Here is a 17,931-nt window from a genome sequence, read left to right as displayed (position 1 = left end):
TATATGCCTACTGAATGAGTTTTTCCACATGATCATTGATAAATATAACATAAAAACACTCTCAAAGTTTAATTTTTTAGTTGCTTTCAATGTTTATTTTGACCAGCATTTTGTTATGGTTTCCATTCAGTCAGATATATTTTCACTAAGTTTTACTGTGTAACTTTCCACACTACTTGGTCTTGGGAGTCCAGATCCTTCATGTGCATGGATGTGGTGGTGATGGAAGGAAATTAGATCTTAGTCTTTTTTTAAGATCTCAGTCTTTTTATGAGTGAAACTAAAATACCTCTGCTATATCAGATAGATGCAATTATTTTTCATACTTTTTGCTCTGTTTCATCTTTCCTAAGGATATAGACAGGAAGGGTCTAGCTTCTAAGGAGTTTCCTCTGCTCCACCTTCTTTATCTTGTCTGCTTCTCTCTACCCTAATTCAGGTTTTCTGCCTGCTATGTTCTTTCCCCTTTTGCACTTCTTTTAGCCTTTTTCATCTACTAGTCATCCTTGAGCTCTCAGCACCAAGTTGACTTCACTCGCCATACAAGTAGTCTTTGAATAACGTATCTGTTTCTTCACAGACCTTAAACAATTGTAATTTTTTGTAATTGATGTAATTACGTGTTTAATGTTAACTATATCCAATGAGATTTTAAACTCCACCAAAATAGGATTGCTGTATTTTTTTCTTACCCTTTTTGTTCCTAGGGGCCTGCATAAGTCATGTACAGTGACAAGTATTCAGTGATTAAAGAGGATCATTGGACTCATGCAGATAAACCTGATTATTGCTTGACTTTGGGAAAGGACAGATGTTTGCTACTACATGTAGGGGATGGACTTGTACTCTAAAAGCAAACTTTAGGAAATAAAGTTTATTTGCTTTGGGACCTTCAGTTTGAAAACAGTCTGGAGTTAGTGCCTCTCAGTGAGAACTGAGGGTCATTTAGTAGATTTTGTAAAAAGCGGTGCTGAATTATGAATTGCACTGTGAAGACAAGTTTAAAATTTGAATGTGAGGGAAGAGAGTGATACACAAGTAAAACAACTTAGAAAATCGAGAGAAACAAAACTTAAGAGAAAAATAAATTGAGTTGAACATTTTAGGTAAGCCCACTGGCCTGCCATTGCTCAGCTTCACTCTGATTCAGGTTGTGAGCTATCACCAGGGTCACACTGCTGAAGAGCAGATCCAGTGGCTTCAATTTCTCAGCGTACCTTTCAGGAGTTCTCCAGAGTCCAGGGGACACAGCCATACCTGGTGCTGAAAATGCTCGTAAATGAAGGACTATCATTAAAATTCTTTATTCTTAATAGAATTCATTGGTAGATGCTTCGTAGAATGTGCCTCTTCATCTTATAATCTAAAATAATTTCAGTTAGAAATATCACATATTTTTAAACAGTTTGAATGGATCTAGGTGTCCATACTTCAGTTCCTAACATCCTTCAGGAACAAGCAATTTGAAATCGGGAGGTATTGTTTTTATGTACTATGTCTTAATATTAAGGGGTTTAAATCATGCAAGACAACTAATTTTCCACATTATGTGAAGAACATTCTAAATATTAAGAGGTAGTAGTTGGTAAACCAATTAAGTGTGCTGAACAGTATAATGAGAATTTGGTTTTGGGTCATAGTTTGGGAATAAACCTAAGGATCTATTCTTTTAATTTTTAAAAAATAACTTATTTGAAGTGAACACTGTCCTGGTAGTAGCAGCAATTATAAAAAGTGGATCCAGCTGATAAATCATAAGTAAACATAAATATTTTATAGGTAATCAATAACATATTATCCATTTGCTCTATTCCGATGTCGTAGTTTTTTAAGTATGATTATGAAAGTTCTCAACAGATTATTGGATGGGAATAATTAAAACTTACTAGCAATTAGTAGTGACATAAAATGTTTAATCATTTTGTTCCTTTTCTGGAGCAAGTTTCCAGGAAGAAAACTTCAGAGAAATTCTTATTGATATAGTGCCACAGTTATCTGTCATCCAACAATGTTCCCTTGTGTGAAACTAATTTCTGATTGTATAATAATAAGAAAAGAAAGTCATAGTGAGAAATATATTATTTTTCAGAGATTAGAAACTAGAAAAACTAATTCCATTTAACAAAAATTCTTGAAATTAATGTGATCAAAGCTTCCCAGTGAAACACAGAAGACATTTTCCAAATAATGAAACCAAATTAAATGAGCAACTACAAATACTACAAAAAACACATTTATTTAGAAAAATAAACTGAAAATGCTGTTTGTTTGGTACATTTTCTCATGAAGCATACATAAATGGTTATAAAAACTGTTAAATGTTTGTTAAATACAAATTGAAAATGACTTCTGAAGAACAAATAGATGTTAACACAGATGTTCAGTGTGCAGTTCACTTGTATTCGACTTGACTGTTGATGGAAAATAATCTTTATTAAATTTTTATCTCCTTCTTCATTTTTTGATCACACTGATACTTTATTATTTTGTTGTGTTTTTAGGCTGCAGACAGGTCCATTTCTTAGGTCATTGATTTTTATAGGAGAAAAATAGCTGTCTCAAGAATTATTAAGGTTTCCTTTTTGAACTTCTATGAGAAACTTCTTGTGGTCTCAGAACTCATGGAGATCTGTGTGAATAACAGCACACAGCATTACCCTGAATGGAAGTGACAGTGCAAATGTCAGAAGCACATTCAAGAAGCAGTAAGAACTGACTTCCCTCTCGCTCAGCAAACATGGGGAGGGATTGAACTGGCAAGCATTATGGCTTTGAGGGTGTACACTCGAGGCAGCTAGGCTCTGCACACGGCAGTATTCTGCCCTAATCCTGTCCACTACAGCAGTGCTCCTACTTGTTCAGTTTTTTGTCTACATATTTTGAAATGACAAATGATTCTGAGTAAAGTTTTGCTTTCACAAGTGATAAATCCATTTATAACTTTCTAGCTTAATGGCTGAGTTTGAATTCTCTCAGATGGCCTCATATCTGGGAATACTTTACTTCCATACTGATGATGAGTTGAGTTTGTCTTATATTTAATTATGGGCTTTTTATTTACTCTTTTTCATCTATATAGTTTATCTTAATAATTTCTGAGAGAGAACTTTTAAGGCTGTGGCTTTTTCTCCCCGGGCCCAGCACATGGCTGTCAGTGACAGGTGGAGGATTTGATGGAGTCCACATCACGATCTTTCGTGCTCCAACACTGAAGATTTTGCTGCTCTGTCGGGATTGGCTTCCTGATTACTTCAGAATTGCATCTGGCCTCAAGAAGTCACACAGATTAATGGGAAGTGAGAAAGTAAACCGACATGCCGCCGCCAGATAAAGTTATTCCTTCCATCCTGAAGGAGCTGTGGGAAGATGGAAAAAATGGTCAGTTCAAATGATATATGTAACAACAAAAAAGACAGTAAAATTATTCCAAACTGAGCAACCATTTGTTAAAAGTGTACATAATTTTTAATTCTTTTTTTTTTTTTTTTTTGTCTTTTTGAAACAGGGTTTCACTATATAGTTCAGGTTGGCCTTGAACTCATAGCGATCCACCTGTCTCAGCCTCCCAAGTGCTGGGATTACAGGCATTCATCACCATGCATGACACATATTTTTAAGCCTTTAAATAATCAAGCTTTTATTTTAAAAGTCTAACATAATTAATCATATATTCCAATTGAATTTTACATAGAAAAGCATTAATTTATAACCTGGTCATTAATAATTAGCGGCAGCATACCTGTATTTTAAATAAAAGAGCCCTTATTCCTAATAGTTATTAGAACGTCAAATAAATTATTCAATCATCACTCTTTCATTCTCAAGATAGTTCTTAAATTCATAGATAATAAATTTTTAAAAAAAAACATTTCACCTAAAAACTATTTAAGAAATCCTCTTCTATTAATGAAGAGCCTTCATTTAAAACAATAGAAAAGGGGGTTTTTGTGTTTGTTTTTGTTTTTGTTTTGGTACCAACTCACAGGCACTTATGCTGCTGAGCTAAATCCCTGGCCCCTGAAAAGTATTTTTAAACACTTGCAACATTAACTTTACAATACAGTTAAACCTGATGCCATAATTAATAAGTGATTTAAAAGGTCAAAGACAGGCATGGGCCAGGAGGAGAACCAGAGCTCCTGAGATCCGGCCATGACGGGACTTAGGCAGCTTATTCACCCTCCCTGTTGGTAAGCGCCTGTGGCATGGGCCAGGAGGAGAACCAGAGCTCCCAAGATCCAGCCATGGTGGGCCGCAAGCAACTTGTTCTTCCGCCCTCTTGGTAAGCACCTGCGGTGTAGGCCTGGAAGAGAACCATTACCTGTGAGCCTACTGCCATGTGGGCTGAAAATCAAGCATCCTTCCCCTTCTGCCCCCACCCCATAGCTACTGGGGATAGATGTCTCAGCATCTTTTGGGAGGATGACCATATGCAATATAGCAAATATGGGGGATTTCCTTCTATCTTCTGTTTGAAGGCAAAGGTTGTTTTCACTGTTTTGTTTTGTTATGTTTCTTTTGCTCTATTCAGTACTCTCAATTGGTTTTATAATGTTCTATTTTTCATTTTGCTATACCTAACTGACTGGACCTATTGTGATGTTAAAGAGATATACCATTACCTATTACTACTCTCCCAGTATCATACTGTGAAATCCGGTACCAATTTCACTGCATTGTCTCAATTGGCTTTGTTCTGTCTTGTGTTGTTGCATTTTTACTACTTTCAAAATAAATTTTTTTTAAAAAAGGTCAAAGACAGGGTTCAGGGATAAAGCTCAGCAGTACAAACAACTGCTTGGCAAGTATAAGGTCCTGAGTTTGATTATTGGTTACAACAAAAAGTCAAATATACAGAATTATGCTTTTACATGTATTTTTTTTTTTTTTATCATTTACTGTCCACCTAAGAACCTCTTGCTTTAACACTTGCGTTGGGAGTTGTTGGAGACCACTACGAAGCAGCTCTGAGCAGGATTTAAATTTTACTAATTGGCTTTCTATGTTTATCTGTGAGTCTGTCCTAGACTGAGGCCCCTTGCCTCGCAATGGGAGCTGATTCATAGTAAGTGAACCTCTATGAATCACTGGTCCTGGTTGAGGCCTGTAGTGGCCTGTGAGGCCAGAGATACCTCAAAGGGCAACGTAAGGCCACAGCTGCAGACACTCTGGCTCCAATCCCAATTAACTAGGTAAAGACTGCAGCTGCAAAGATCACTCCTACTGTGTCACTTCTACCATGTCTTCATGATAAGACCATGCTACTAAACTGACTTGATTCTTTATTTAGAGACATCCTTAAAGTGACTCCCAAGATCCTGCTCATTGCCTGCACTTTCCTCAGTGTTTTTGCTGTCCTTGGTCCTAACAAAAGTGGGCTGATCCAGAAAAGTCTTTGTCATAGCCCCCGGAGTCTTGAGCTCAGCTAAAGGGTTTTGACCCTCCTGAAGACCTAAAATCATATAACTTGCCTCTTTTTATTTAAACCTCTGCCGTACACTCATTTGGGAGATTGGGGATCTAGGTCAGGACCTAATAGGGAGTATCTATGTCTCTTTCTCCAATATAAAAACACACATACAAAATATAGTCAATCATTTCTATGTGTTTGGGACAAGCACTAATGTTAACATTCTGCTAAACTGGCTAAAGATAATATTCATTCTGCTATTCTACCACTACAATGTCTGAGCAGTCAATAATTTGTTAAAGTTCTTATTTAATTTACAATGGACAAAAACAAATAAACTTCCTTTTAAGATTAGAACAAGCAAAATCATCCAACACACTAAGTTAATGGATGTTGAAGGTTTTCTCTGCCTTGTCATTAAAAATGTTCTACAAAGAGTCAGAAATAGAAGACAATTTTTCATTATTGAGGAATTTAAGACACAGGAAGACACTGTGTAGAGTAGGAAAGATTGGTTTCAACATTATTTACATTTGTTTGTACCTTTTTTTTAATCTCATGGGAACTGAAGCCTCCATATATGCAAAGAAAACCAAATAGTCGCACAATAATTAATATTTTGGCTTACTTGTTCTCAGAAGAGAATACTTAATTTTTTAACTTTAAATACATTTTTGCAACCATAGTGATTATACTCAGCTTGAGGGTTTGATATACATGCACATCTCATTTTGATCTTAATTTCCTCCCCTCTCCCACCTTCTCTCTCCTTTCTTTTCCAGATCTGCTTCTTATTTCTGTTGAGATTCTCCTTATTGTTTAAGATGATTACTTATTTTTCTCTTTAAATTGTTTATATTTTGGGTATCTTATATTTAAGTAGCTTGAAAAATATACAAATGAGACTATGGGTACATAATTTATGTAATTGGGAATTGTGAGGTGGTATTCAAATACACAATGAATATTCATTTTAAACTTTTATTACAGTAAGAGACACATTGCCATTAATTCCCAAAAAAAATGGAGCCGAAGAAAAGTGGCCAACCCCTCTATGTTTCCTAAGATGCAAAAGTGGCCATCATTTCTCCTGCTTCCATTTTTTTTTTTTTATCTCTGTCTGTCCCCTTCCTCTGGATGGGACTGGAACAGCTGGCCCCAGTGCTGTCCACCACCCCTGGCTTACCCTGTGTTACTGTTTAGACACTGTGTCAACTTGAAAAGTTTAGATGTTTAACTAAGAGATTCACCAGTGAGCCAGGATTCTTACTTTGTAAATATCCTCATCCTGTGCAAGAGCAGGCCCAGAGATTTTGTTAGTGCTACACCCTAGGGGTGCAGTGGGGAGCTGCGTACAATATAACGGAGAAGAAGAGGCTTGTTTCCCCCTTTTGCTCTGGCTGCTTTCTTGAGGTGTTGCCCTGGTGCCATGCCACCCTGCCTTGGGACCAAATGATTATGGACTGAAACCTCAACAAACAGTGAGCTAATACACTTTCCTTCTTTAATTTTGGCTGTCTGGTCTTCTGCCCCAGCAATAAGAGAAAAATAACCAAGCAACCCTGTAACTGCTGTCTGGGCTGTGTCCACAGGATGTGAAGCCTAATTTGAGTCCTGGAAGCTGACAATGTATCTGAATTCACTAGCAGAGCAGCACTTTACTGATCATGATCTCCATATGAACTGAGCAAGAGAATCTTTAACTGACTTGCTCCAAGAACACATTTTGCCATTTTCATGACTGTTCTCACAAAATGTGATCAAAACTCTAGTGAATGCTGCTGCTGAGTGTCATCAAATAAAGAAAACAGAGCCATAAAAACATTATGGGTCATCCATGTTCACCAAAACTGGTGCTTTCCCAGTGCTGAAATGACCACGAAAGGTAAATGCTTGGAACTGATTCAGGACATCAAGGCAGACAAAACAACACAGCAAAAGAGGACTTCCAACACTTAGGAAGTGACAAGAAAAATGGGATGTGTGAAAAGCAAGGGAGTATATGCTGAGGGGAATACTGGCAATGTGTCTTTTACCATAATAAATTTTTAAAAGATAAACTCTCACCATAATTTTGCAGCCGAAGTCATACATGTTCATGGCTCTGTAATATAGGAACTTCGAGCATTCTTTATAAGATTGTTAAATTCACTTACAGATTTACACAGAAATATCTATTTATCACTACTATATTGTGATCTAGGATATATGTAGGAAACCACTCACCTACACATAAGAATAGTATCTGAAAGTAAAACACAAGCATTCATAGTAAAAGCTTTGTTCTATAATGTGTAATCTGTATGTAACAAAGGCCAAACCTAGAAATGAGAAGCCTTTTTGTGGAATTTGAATTGAGAACTGAGGGATGGATTTGAGTTTGAGAGAACAGTAAATTGCTATTAGATATGACACAAGAGGCCAGCATGTGCAGAGCCACAGAACGGTGCCTTCCTTGTGGTGCAGCACAAAATTTAAGGAAAAAAAGAGAAGTTTCTAGAGAAATTGGCAGAGACCAGGGTGTCCTTTTCCTTTTATACTTTACAAAGTTATAAAAATGGCAATAAAAAGGTTGAAATTTTCTCATTTAAAAAGGATGAGAAAAAGTGGGGTGTTATGATAAAGGGGTGAAGAGGTACACATAACAGAATTCATGTAAGAGGTGACAGAATATAAATTAAAAGCAGTGGCTTCTGCAGCTACAGAGGCTTTCTCCATGACCAACTGAAGAGTATACAATAGGCCATGTTCATATTAAATTAAGAAAGAACTTCATACAGCAGCCTTCCAGTTAAGAAAAAAAATATGATGAGGAGGAATTTCTTGTTCTTGTATTTCATAGAAGCAGAAATTTGCATATCAACTCTTGGTGAAAAAAACCTTGAAAACAGAAAATCGAATCATGTAACCAGTAGCAGTCTGACTCTATTGATTGGATTCTAAAATCAGGTATTAAAGGAATATACTTTACTTTTACTGAGATTAGAAAATATTTACATATTATCCAAACCTCTTACTGAATCAACCAACACATTCAACTCATAATATCGAGCTCAAGTATTTTTCCCAATAGAGTATAGCCTCAAATATTATTATGTATATATTTTCAATTTAAATTTCACATAACTCCATTACCATAGGTTTCAAATAAAAATATCTTAAAATCTTCACACAGTATTTTTGCATGTTTATTTCAGATATGGAGACACATTAAACAACATCATTGTTCTTTTTTAAAATTTTTTTTATTTTAAGGAGATTAAGACAAAAGAGGATATAACAAAGAAGATCAGAAAAGAGTAATGTAAGCAACACAGTATTTCACCACAAGACAACCTGTAATTAACAGTAACTACCATAATGCCTCTTTCTTTGAAATCAGTGAGCACAACTTCATAACAATAGTATCAAACATAACAAAATAGTAAAAAACCATTCAAGAGAATGAAAGTATTACAGGGCACTGAGAACCAAATAACAGAGAACAAACAATGGCTACTATATTATCTCACTTTTCATAGAAATTTTGTTTATACTATCACACATAGTAAAATCCAATAAGATACAATATGATAGAACCAATGGAAACAGAAGAACAAAAGCATGGTAGGATTTCAGAGTAAGATGATATTAAATCAGCACTGGCTATTAAAATGTCTTGTTTTCTTCAAAATAGCTGCTCATACCATCACAGATAATAAAATCAAACAAACTAGGATAAAACCATTCCAACTAATGAATGAAAACATTATAAAGCTTCAAAGCAATGTAATGGGAATCATGAGTACAACAAACTCTTATGTACACTTACCATTTCTTACACTATGGAGACTATACGATATTTATACATGTGAGTTTGATTTATTTACTTATGAGTATGGTCTCAAGTTGCATCCATTTATTTAAAAATATCTCAATGTGATCATTCTTTATAGCTGAGTAATACTCCGTATAAAAATACCACAACTTTTTTATCCATTCTTCAGTTGATGGAAACTCAGCCACAATAAACTAAGAATCACATGATAATTTCTATAGATGCAGAAACAGCTTTTGATAAGGTTCAACATTCATTCATGATAAGAACCTTACAGAAAATTGCAATAGATGGTCTTTATGATAGAGGCTATACATGACAAACCAACAGCTAGTATCATATTAAATGGCCCAAAACTAAAGGCCTTTACCTTAAAATCAGGCACAAGACAAGGATGTCCCTTGTCACTATTCCTATTCAACATAGTACTAGAAATACTAGCCAGAGCAATTAGATAAGAGAGAGAAAAAAAAGGGTAAAGATAGGAAAAGAGGAAGTTAAGTTATCATTATTTGCAGGTGACATGGTACTCTACATAGAAGACTCCCCAAAACTCCATTGAAAGACTCCTAGATGTAACCTATATATAATAAATAAATTCAGAAATGTAGCTGGATACAAAATCAATATTCAAATATCAATAGCATTCCTATACACTAACAACAAAAACACTGAGAGAGAAATAAGAGAAGCCACATCCTTCACACTAGCAACCAAAAAAAAATTAAATACTTAGGAATTAATATCACAAAAGAATTAAAAGATCTCTACAGGGAAAATTATAATACCTGAAAAAAGAAATTGAAACGGATCTCAGAAAATGGAAAGGTATCCCTTGTTTATGAATAGGAAGAATAAATATTGTGAAAATGGCCATTCTCCCAAAACTTATACAGATTCAAAGCAATCTCAATGAAAATACCATCAACATACCTCATATATCCTGAGAAATCACATCATTGTTCTACATATTAAATAAATTTATTTGGCACAGAAATAATGAAAAGCAAATGGCTCCTACCAAAGTCTCAGATAAACAACAACAACAACAAAAAAAAAAAAAAACTGAAATGCCCTACTGGCAATATTTTGACCCATCCTTCAGATCACTGGGTTAACTGCTACATTCTGTTCAAACTTTGTTGCTTAAAATCAATTAAAGGGGGCTGGGGATTTAGCTCAGCGGCATAAGCACCTGCCTTGCAAGCAGGCAGTCGTGAGTTCAATCCCCGGTACCGATAAAAATGAAAAAGACAAAAAAAAAAAAAAAAAGCAATTAAGATTTTATTCACTTTTTGGATGAAGAAGGTTTCAAACACATTGAGGATCGTTTTTTCACTCTTGCAAATTTCCCCTGATCTGAATGTGATAGGCAAAATATGAATGATGCTAGATAATTTTTAGGCTTTCATTTGCTAAATGTCAAATTAATTCATTTCTATAAGTACCTTTTAAGTGACAGACAACATTTTTATTCAGTAAATTCACCATAATTTTATAATGTCAAAGATAGTGAGCAAAGCTAAAACAGTTAAAAAAAATACAGAAAAGTTTGTCTAAAGAGTTGTATCTCAGAGTCTAGCATTTATATGTGCTTTGGCACAGTTTTTTAAATTCTCTTATTTATAATCTATACTTATGTTTTTCAAAATTTTATATATTTTGAATGTCACTGAGATGTTATAAAATGTATTTAAATATCTTTTATATAACTATATAGGATATAGAAGAGTACACAATTTAAAAGTTTTAATGGGACAAACTATTAAGTATCTGTTGCATTTTAAATAGTCACAATGAAGAAAAAAATAATTTATTGTTTTAATTTTTTTGTTTATTTTAAAGAGATTATGTCAAAAAGACAGAACAAAGCAGAACAGAACAATGTAAGCAAACAAAATAATTTAAAAGAAAATATTACTATTACTTCATTTACTGTTACTATTACTTCATTTACTGTTAACCTAGCAGCAGCAAAATTTTCAATTAGTTCAGTTAAACCATAATGAATAGAAGCCTACTAAGCATTCATGCATGTCTGATTTAGTTCATTAAACATTGTTTTTATAAATTACTGAAGCTTATCTTTCTTAGAGTAGAACTATAAACATCATATTTTATGCATTCATCTCTTCACAAACAGATAGGCTGCTTCCAAGATCTACATATTATAAGTTGTGCTATATAAACATGGTAATCTTGCATCACTATAATGTGATGTCTTTGCCTCTTTTGGAAAGATACATAGGATGGGGATAGCGCAGTCAAACCCGAATTGCATATAGAAAATAGTACCAAGAATAAACAAATGGAATCATATCAAATTAGAAATCTTGTACACAGAAAAAAAGAGTAAAAACACCTACAAAATGGGGAAAAAATTTGCCAACAATTCCTCAGACAGAGGAGTAATAACTACAATGTATATAGAACTAAAAAAAACTATACCTTCCAAAATTAAAGACCCAGTCAAAAAATAGATAAGTAAAATGGACAGATGTTTCACAGAAAAAACAAATTAGCAATAAACAGATAAAGAAATGTTTGGCATCACCAGCCATTACTTAAATGAAAATGGGAAAGCAATACTTAGATTCCATCTTGCCCAAGAGAGAATGGTCTTCATCAAGAAATCAAATAATAAATTCTGGCAAGGATATAGGAAAAAGGAAACCTTCTATGTGATGGGAAGGAATGTAAACTACTACAACCACTAAGGAAATTCCTTAAAAAAAAAAAAAAAAAACAAAACTCCATTTAGTGGGAAATGTTCAACTGCCTTTCATTTATTTTCCACTGTATTGATAGCTTAAACATATCTTGAAGCAAATATGACAATTTATATTTTTTCTATACAAGGTTTTATCTACACTTAAACATAAAGTTCTTTTAAGTTTCTAATTTCTAAAGCTTACTATTTCCAATTTTTTTCTCGATCATTTGTGTTAAAATATTTATATTATTTCAAAAATTCAAAGTGATTCAAAAATCATTTTCCATTTTTTGTAAGTTTACTAGTATCTATAAATTATAAATGGATATATGCATGTATATGAGATTTTTAAAAGTATTGGGAGCTCTTTTTTTTAGGGGGGTGGAGCTCTTTTTTATTTTTGGTTTCTTGACTCAAGTGAATGACCATTATTTGAATTTGTCTGGTCATACATCAGACATTATGCCTTATTTGATAATACAAGTTTTGAAATATTTATGTTTCCTAATGAAATTGAAGGCATAGCAAGACATTCTCTCCCTTTCTCTATAAAAGAAAAATAAGCATGAGTTTTTTCAGTCTCTATTTCCATGGAAACTTGATAGTGGTAGAAAGTTATATTTATTACTTGGTAACAGTGCTTATGAGAAATATAAATTCTGATCGGTAAACTAATGTATCAATAGAATGTGAATGAACATAAATTCTCATTAGCTTTATTTACTTATTTATTTTCAGTGCAGTGGATTTTTAAACTGGTTCTGTTCACTGATTATGGGCTGTTATAAAAGATATCAATTCCTACGTGATTGTTATCTCACAGCTGCCATGGTTTCTGCATACATACTGTTGCTTTGCATGTCTCTTTAAGCTGTAGCCCTAGATGCGTAGGAGATTTCATCAAAGATAAACCCAACATCACTGTATTCACATGCTTTGTCTATTGTGTAGTGTTTTTCTAAAGCCGTCATGTTAAAGCTGACCTATTTGGTCATGTGGAATCGATTGTTCATTTGAACATGCAACAGCTAAGAAGAGGTGTTACATATATGGAAAGTCCTTTTCCTTTCCATATTTATCAAAATATTAATGGTTTTGTGCGCTCCAAAGCTTGAGCTATTCTGTGCCAGGAGGACTGCACCCACTGATTCTCCTCTATTGTTCCAGGCAACAGTCCCATTTCTACCCCCACCCCCTGTTACAAACAATGACGCATTTTGCAATAAAAGACTTATAAATACTTTCTAACGTTTAACTATTTTGGGACATATGGTATAAAAGGGACTGAAATATTGATGCAAAAGGAACAAATTGAAGAAATAGTTGCCAGAATACTCTGGTTTTTGTCCAGAATCACAAGAAGCTAAGTGAGGATGTTCAGTTCATCACTGAGGACATGGGGAGGCAGACAAAATGTAGGGTTTTCTTGTGGCTCTCCTGACCTTCATTGTTTGGTGTTTGGAGGATAGATTTTCATTTATATTTTTTTTTTCTTCTGGGGGAAAAAATACTGTGGTTTCAGAATGTTTTCATCACTGTGGGTTAAGCAGGAGCTTTGTACATGCTAATGACTGAATTTTTTCTTGAGAATCAAAACCATATTGAAAACTCAAATCACTTTTTTCTGCTCATGTTAATTATCTTTTTATTCACTGGTATGCTGGTTAGAGATAGTTACAGCCAGATTAATGAAGCACTGTGAAATGAACTGATATTTATCCTTCCTTTTGGCAAAACTCCTTTGTGTAACTGCAGTAAACCGTGCTGCACTGAATGTTTACATATACAGATTTAGCTGAGCTCCACTGGAAATAAGCAGGGCATGCTGCAACAGTGCTGTTATTTTTTAAAACATGAATTGAAAGCATTTGCAATGAGAATAAAATTAAAATATTAAAATTACTTCTTCCTTGTTTAAAATTTTATGCCAGAAAATATCTATTTTCTATTTTAATTATTGCATAAATAATAACAGTATTTCCCCTTCTGATACCTAGCCATGTTTTCCAGACATGAAGACAATCAAATGTTGCTTTCAACATAGCATTTATTTGTTCTCTGGTTTTTAAATCAATAGCAAGATACTGTATGTGAGTTGGTAAGTAAACATTCATGAGTAGAAATTTCATCAGTTTAATAAATCAATTAACCAATCTCTTCTTCCCAGAGCCAGGTAAGTCAAGGTATGCTTAGTCAACAACTACACATCTGTAGAATAAAATTATGCTTGTAATCTGGAGGAACAATCATGGTTTCCACTGTCCTTTTGCAACTATAAAATGCTGCCATTGCATATACTTCTCATTAGTAATGAAAGAACTTACAAAGGAAGAGCAATGCTTTTAGATCATCCATGTATACCTTTTAGAATTTATTAACATTTCAGTCCTACTTTGCAATTTTCATAAGTGATATATCACAAAGGATAATAAGAGAGTAAAGTTTCAAATATCAATGAAGCATTAAAACTAGATGTATATTTTAGAAATAAGTTAAGACTGTAAAAAGGAATAATGTGAATTGCTGAAATTGTTCTAAAACCTTATTTATTTATACCCAATTGTCTTGGTTACTTTTTTTCTCATAGCTGGGACAAAATACTTGATGCTCAAAATTAAGGAAGGAAAGGTTTATTTAGCTTACTCTTTGTTGAGGTTTCAGTCCACAATCAGCTGGATCCAAGGCAGGGTGGCATAGCACAGGGGCAACACCTCAAGGTAGTAGCCAGCAAAAGCAGCAAGAGTAAAAGTAGGGAGCAAGAGCTAGGCTCTTTTCCTCCCTTATATTTCACGCTGGCCACACTGCCTCCAAAGCATACACATAATCTGTTAACTTGCAGGGTCAGAATGTTACAAATTAAAGACCCTGCTGAATCACTTACTTAAATTTCTGACCTTCTCAAATTCACACAATGAACAGCATCCTAGAGTGGTAATGGCTTATCCTCTACCCCCAGGGTATAGAGCTGCTGAGTCACTTTGTTAAGCTTCTGAACTTCTCAAGTTGACACAATGTATCAACCATAAAATCAGTATTAATAGGTTAGAAAACTATAAGTCAAGTCACAATTTTTGGAACATTTAGTACACATTTAATTGTCACTCTTTCCATGAATTCAAATAAAGATGATGCTTGTCTACAATCTCCAGTGCTGAGCAGTCTTGAATTTGCATAGTACAGTCAGGCCAAGTGCAAAAATACTTAGTGAAAAGAAAAACTGTGCCATGAACTGCTCAAGGCACTTGTGAAACAAAGATGAATAATATGTTCAAGTACAAATTGGTTCTGAATAAAAATAAGAGCATAATGAACTCTGCCTAGAGGAGTTAGAACATACATTGAAGTCCAGCTTCTTTATAAAAAACAAAGTTTCAGAAACAGAAAAATTATTAAAACAAACCAAAAACAGTCAAAAAAGAATGTACCTAGAAATAGTGAAAATCAGTGCAGTTTAAGTGCAGCCTCCAGAAGGGGCAAGGAAATGACCTGGAGATACAAGGCTCCTCCTTCTGCCCTTAGCACATTGCCAGGGTTATGGACAGTGTCTCTACCTGAAAGTGTCTCCACTTGGATGTGACCCGATCTGCAATTTAAAAGATCTGCAAGATTGTGAAAAATGAAATGCAGAATAAGAGTTAGAATTCTAGGCAGCCATGTGGGCCAGAAGGAGAATCAAGAAGCCAACTTGTGTGCTCCTGTCAGCCAGTGGACTCAATGGGCTGGGAAGAGAAATTAACAGCTAACTCATACCCTTCTGTGAGCCAGTTGGCACATGGGCTGGGTTATAAGAATAGAACTCCCCACCCAGTAAGCAAATGGCTGATTTAGAGGAACAAACACAAGCTGAGATGATAGTAACTAAAAAACAACTTAATGCCTGTATTGTTTGATTGATGGAGACCACTACAAAGTGTCTCTGAGCAAGATTTAAAATTAGTGAATATGTTTATCTTTGAGTCTGACCCAGGCATAGGGCCTTTATTTGGAGATAGGCAGCAGATTCATAGTAAGTTGAACCTCTATGAATCACTGATCCTGGATGAGCCCTGTAATGGCCTATGATGCCAGTGATGCCTCAAAGCGCCAGATAAGGTCAAGCTGAGGACATCAGGCTCCAACTCCCTACTAACTACTTAGAGATGCAGTTGCAGGCATTTCACTCCTGCTGTTTTATTTCCACAATAAATATCAACATGGAGATAAGATAGTTCTAAATTGGCATAATTTACTACTTGGAAAAGTCTCTGAACTGATTCCCAAGGCCCCGCTTAGTTCCCACACTTCACTCAGTATCCTCTCTCTTTGTTTGAAAACCTAGTAAATACAAGCCACCCAGAAAAGTTCTTTATCTCAGCCCTAATAGCCTCAAACTCTGTTAGAGGATTTTGATCCTCTTGGAGCCCTAAAATCATACTACTTGTCTCATTTATTTAAGCCTTCACCATTCACTTGTTTGGGAGATTGGGGATCTTGTCCAGGTTCCCAATATTTGGTTGACTTTGCAGGTCTAAAGCCAGTAGTCTGAGCATCAATTTGGAGGATAACAATATGCAATACAGTAATGAGGAGTTTCCTTCTGCCTTGTTTTTGAAATCCAACATTGTTCTCACTGTTTTTTTTTTTTGTTGTTGTTGTTGTTGTTGTTGTTCAATTTTATTGTTTTGTTTTATTCTCAATAAAATGAATTAGAATTCTATTCATGTAATATTTTAACTGAAAGAAAACAAACTCTTGAGGTGAAAAAATGGCAGCAGTAATTGAGAAAGGAGATAGATTTGAGCAATATTTATGGTACAGAATGGAGAAAACAGTGGGAGCTGGGGGGAGATTTTCTATTACTACTTTTGCTTTTGTGACTTGGATATACATTACTGCTGTTTACTAAAGAGAGAATCAAGGAGATACTAGAGAACCATAGAGTTAATGTATGGCAAATACTATTATGCTAAATCCTAAACAACTCGTATCTCAAAGTATATTTAATGTATTTAAGTATGTTTTAGAACTATTGGATAAGGTGAGAAACTTGATATCTTAAATCACAATCATACTAAAATGAGTTCTATTTACCAACATGTTTCTGTTAGTACCAAAGGATTCAATAGGGAACTTTCTAAATTTCATTTGATAGTTGGAAAAATTAAAATAGGATTTAATTCAGAACTTTTAATTAAATTTCATTCAATAAGTATTATACCTTATTGAATAAAGTTAGAGAACATTCAGGAAAACAATGCTAACTGAGCAGTTCAGTTCACTAAAAAGATATTAATACTACACTAGAATATTTTGAGGTTGCAGATAAATTCAGTGACTGGCTATATGAGATTATTAATGCTCACAGATTCAAACTTGAGGCTAATAACAAATTATTTTTGTTAACATAATGTTTGTTAGCACCTGTAGATCTAATACCTATACAGATTTGCATATATATTGTATTTTGCTTATAATTTAAAGAGGTAATCCATGGACACTCCTGAATTTTGTAGAACTCAGTCTAAGTCTTTGGGTTAGAGTTGAATGATTTCAATTACAGAAAGGTATTATTTTAAATATCAAATACAGATTTACAAGACTCTTTTAACAGCAACAGGGAATGATTTCTCTTCCAAATAAACAAACAAAATCCAAGTTTTACAGTTCGTGGATATTGACATTTGAGCTGTATATGTTTTTCTTTTGGATTAAAGAAGTAGAATTGTGGAATAGTTGGCAGAATTCCTATCCTAATAGATGCTAGTGGAAGCTCCTATATTTAATATCCACAAAAATCTGTAAACATTGTCTAATCTCTCCCAGCAGTCAAATTTATTCCATTTGAGAGTTGATGTAGGTAAGTATTCTTACGTTCATAAAACTGTCATCTAAAAATAAAGTTAGTTATCACTATTTTCTCCATAAAATCATAACATTAATGAACACTGAGGACCATGGTTCAAGTATCCCATATGTAGTACAACTCATCTTTACTTTTTCAGGGGCAAAAAA

At 34.3% G+C, this 17,931-nt stretch overlaps 1 protein-coding gene across 2 annotated transcripts in view; it reads right to left on the bottom strand.

Moving 5' to 3' along the window:
- Positions 1-2,217: 2,217 nt before the first annotated feature.
- Positions 2,218-17,931, bottom strand: part of Prr16 (proline rich 16) — a 359,549-nt gene continuing 343,835 nt past the window's right edge. For both annotated transcript variants that reach the window (XR_010041170.1, XM_063230965.1), the window contains exon 3: positions 2,218-3,356. The gene's annotated coding sequence lies outside the window, so the exon portion shown is untranslated. The remainder of the gene's footprint in view (positions 3,357-17,931) is intronic.

The sequence above is a fragment of the Cavia porcellus genome, unplaced genomic scaffold (assembly GCF_034190915.1).
Source record: "Cavia porcellus strain 051 isolate PalLab524CR breed Dunkin Hartley unplaced genomic scaffold, mCavPor4.1 scaffold_19, whole genome shotgun sequence".
Classification (NCBI taxonomy): Eukaryota; Metazoa; Chordata; class Mammalia; order Rodentia; family Caviidae; genus Cavia; species Cavia porcellus.
The sequence above is the reverse complement of the archived record's forward strand: the minus strand, read 5'-3'. Positions and strand labels throughout refer to the sequence as shown.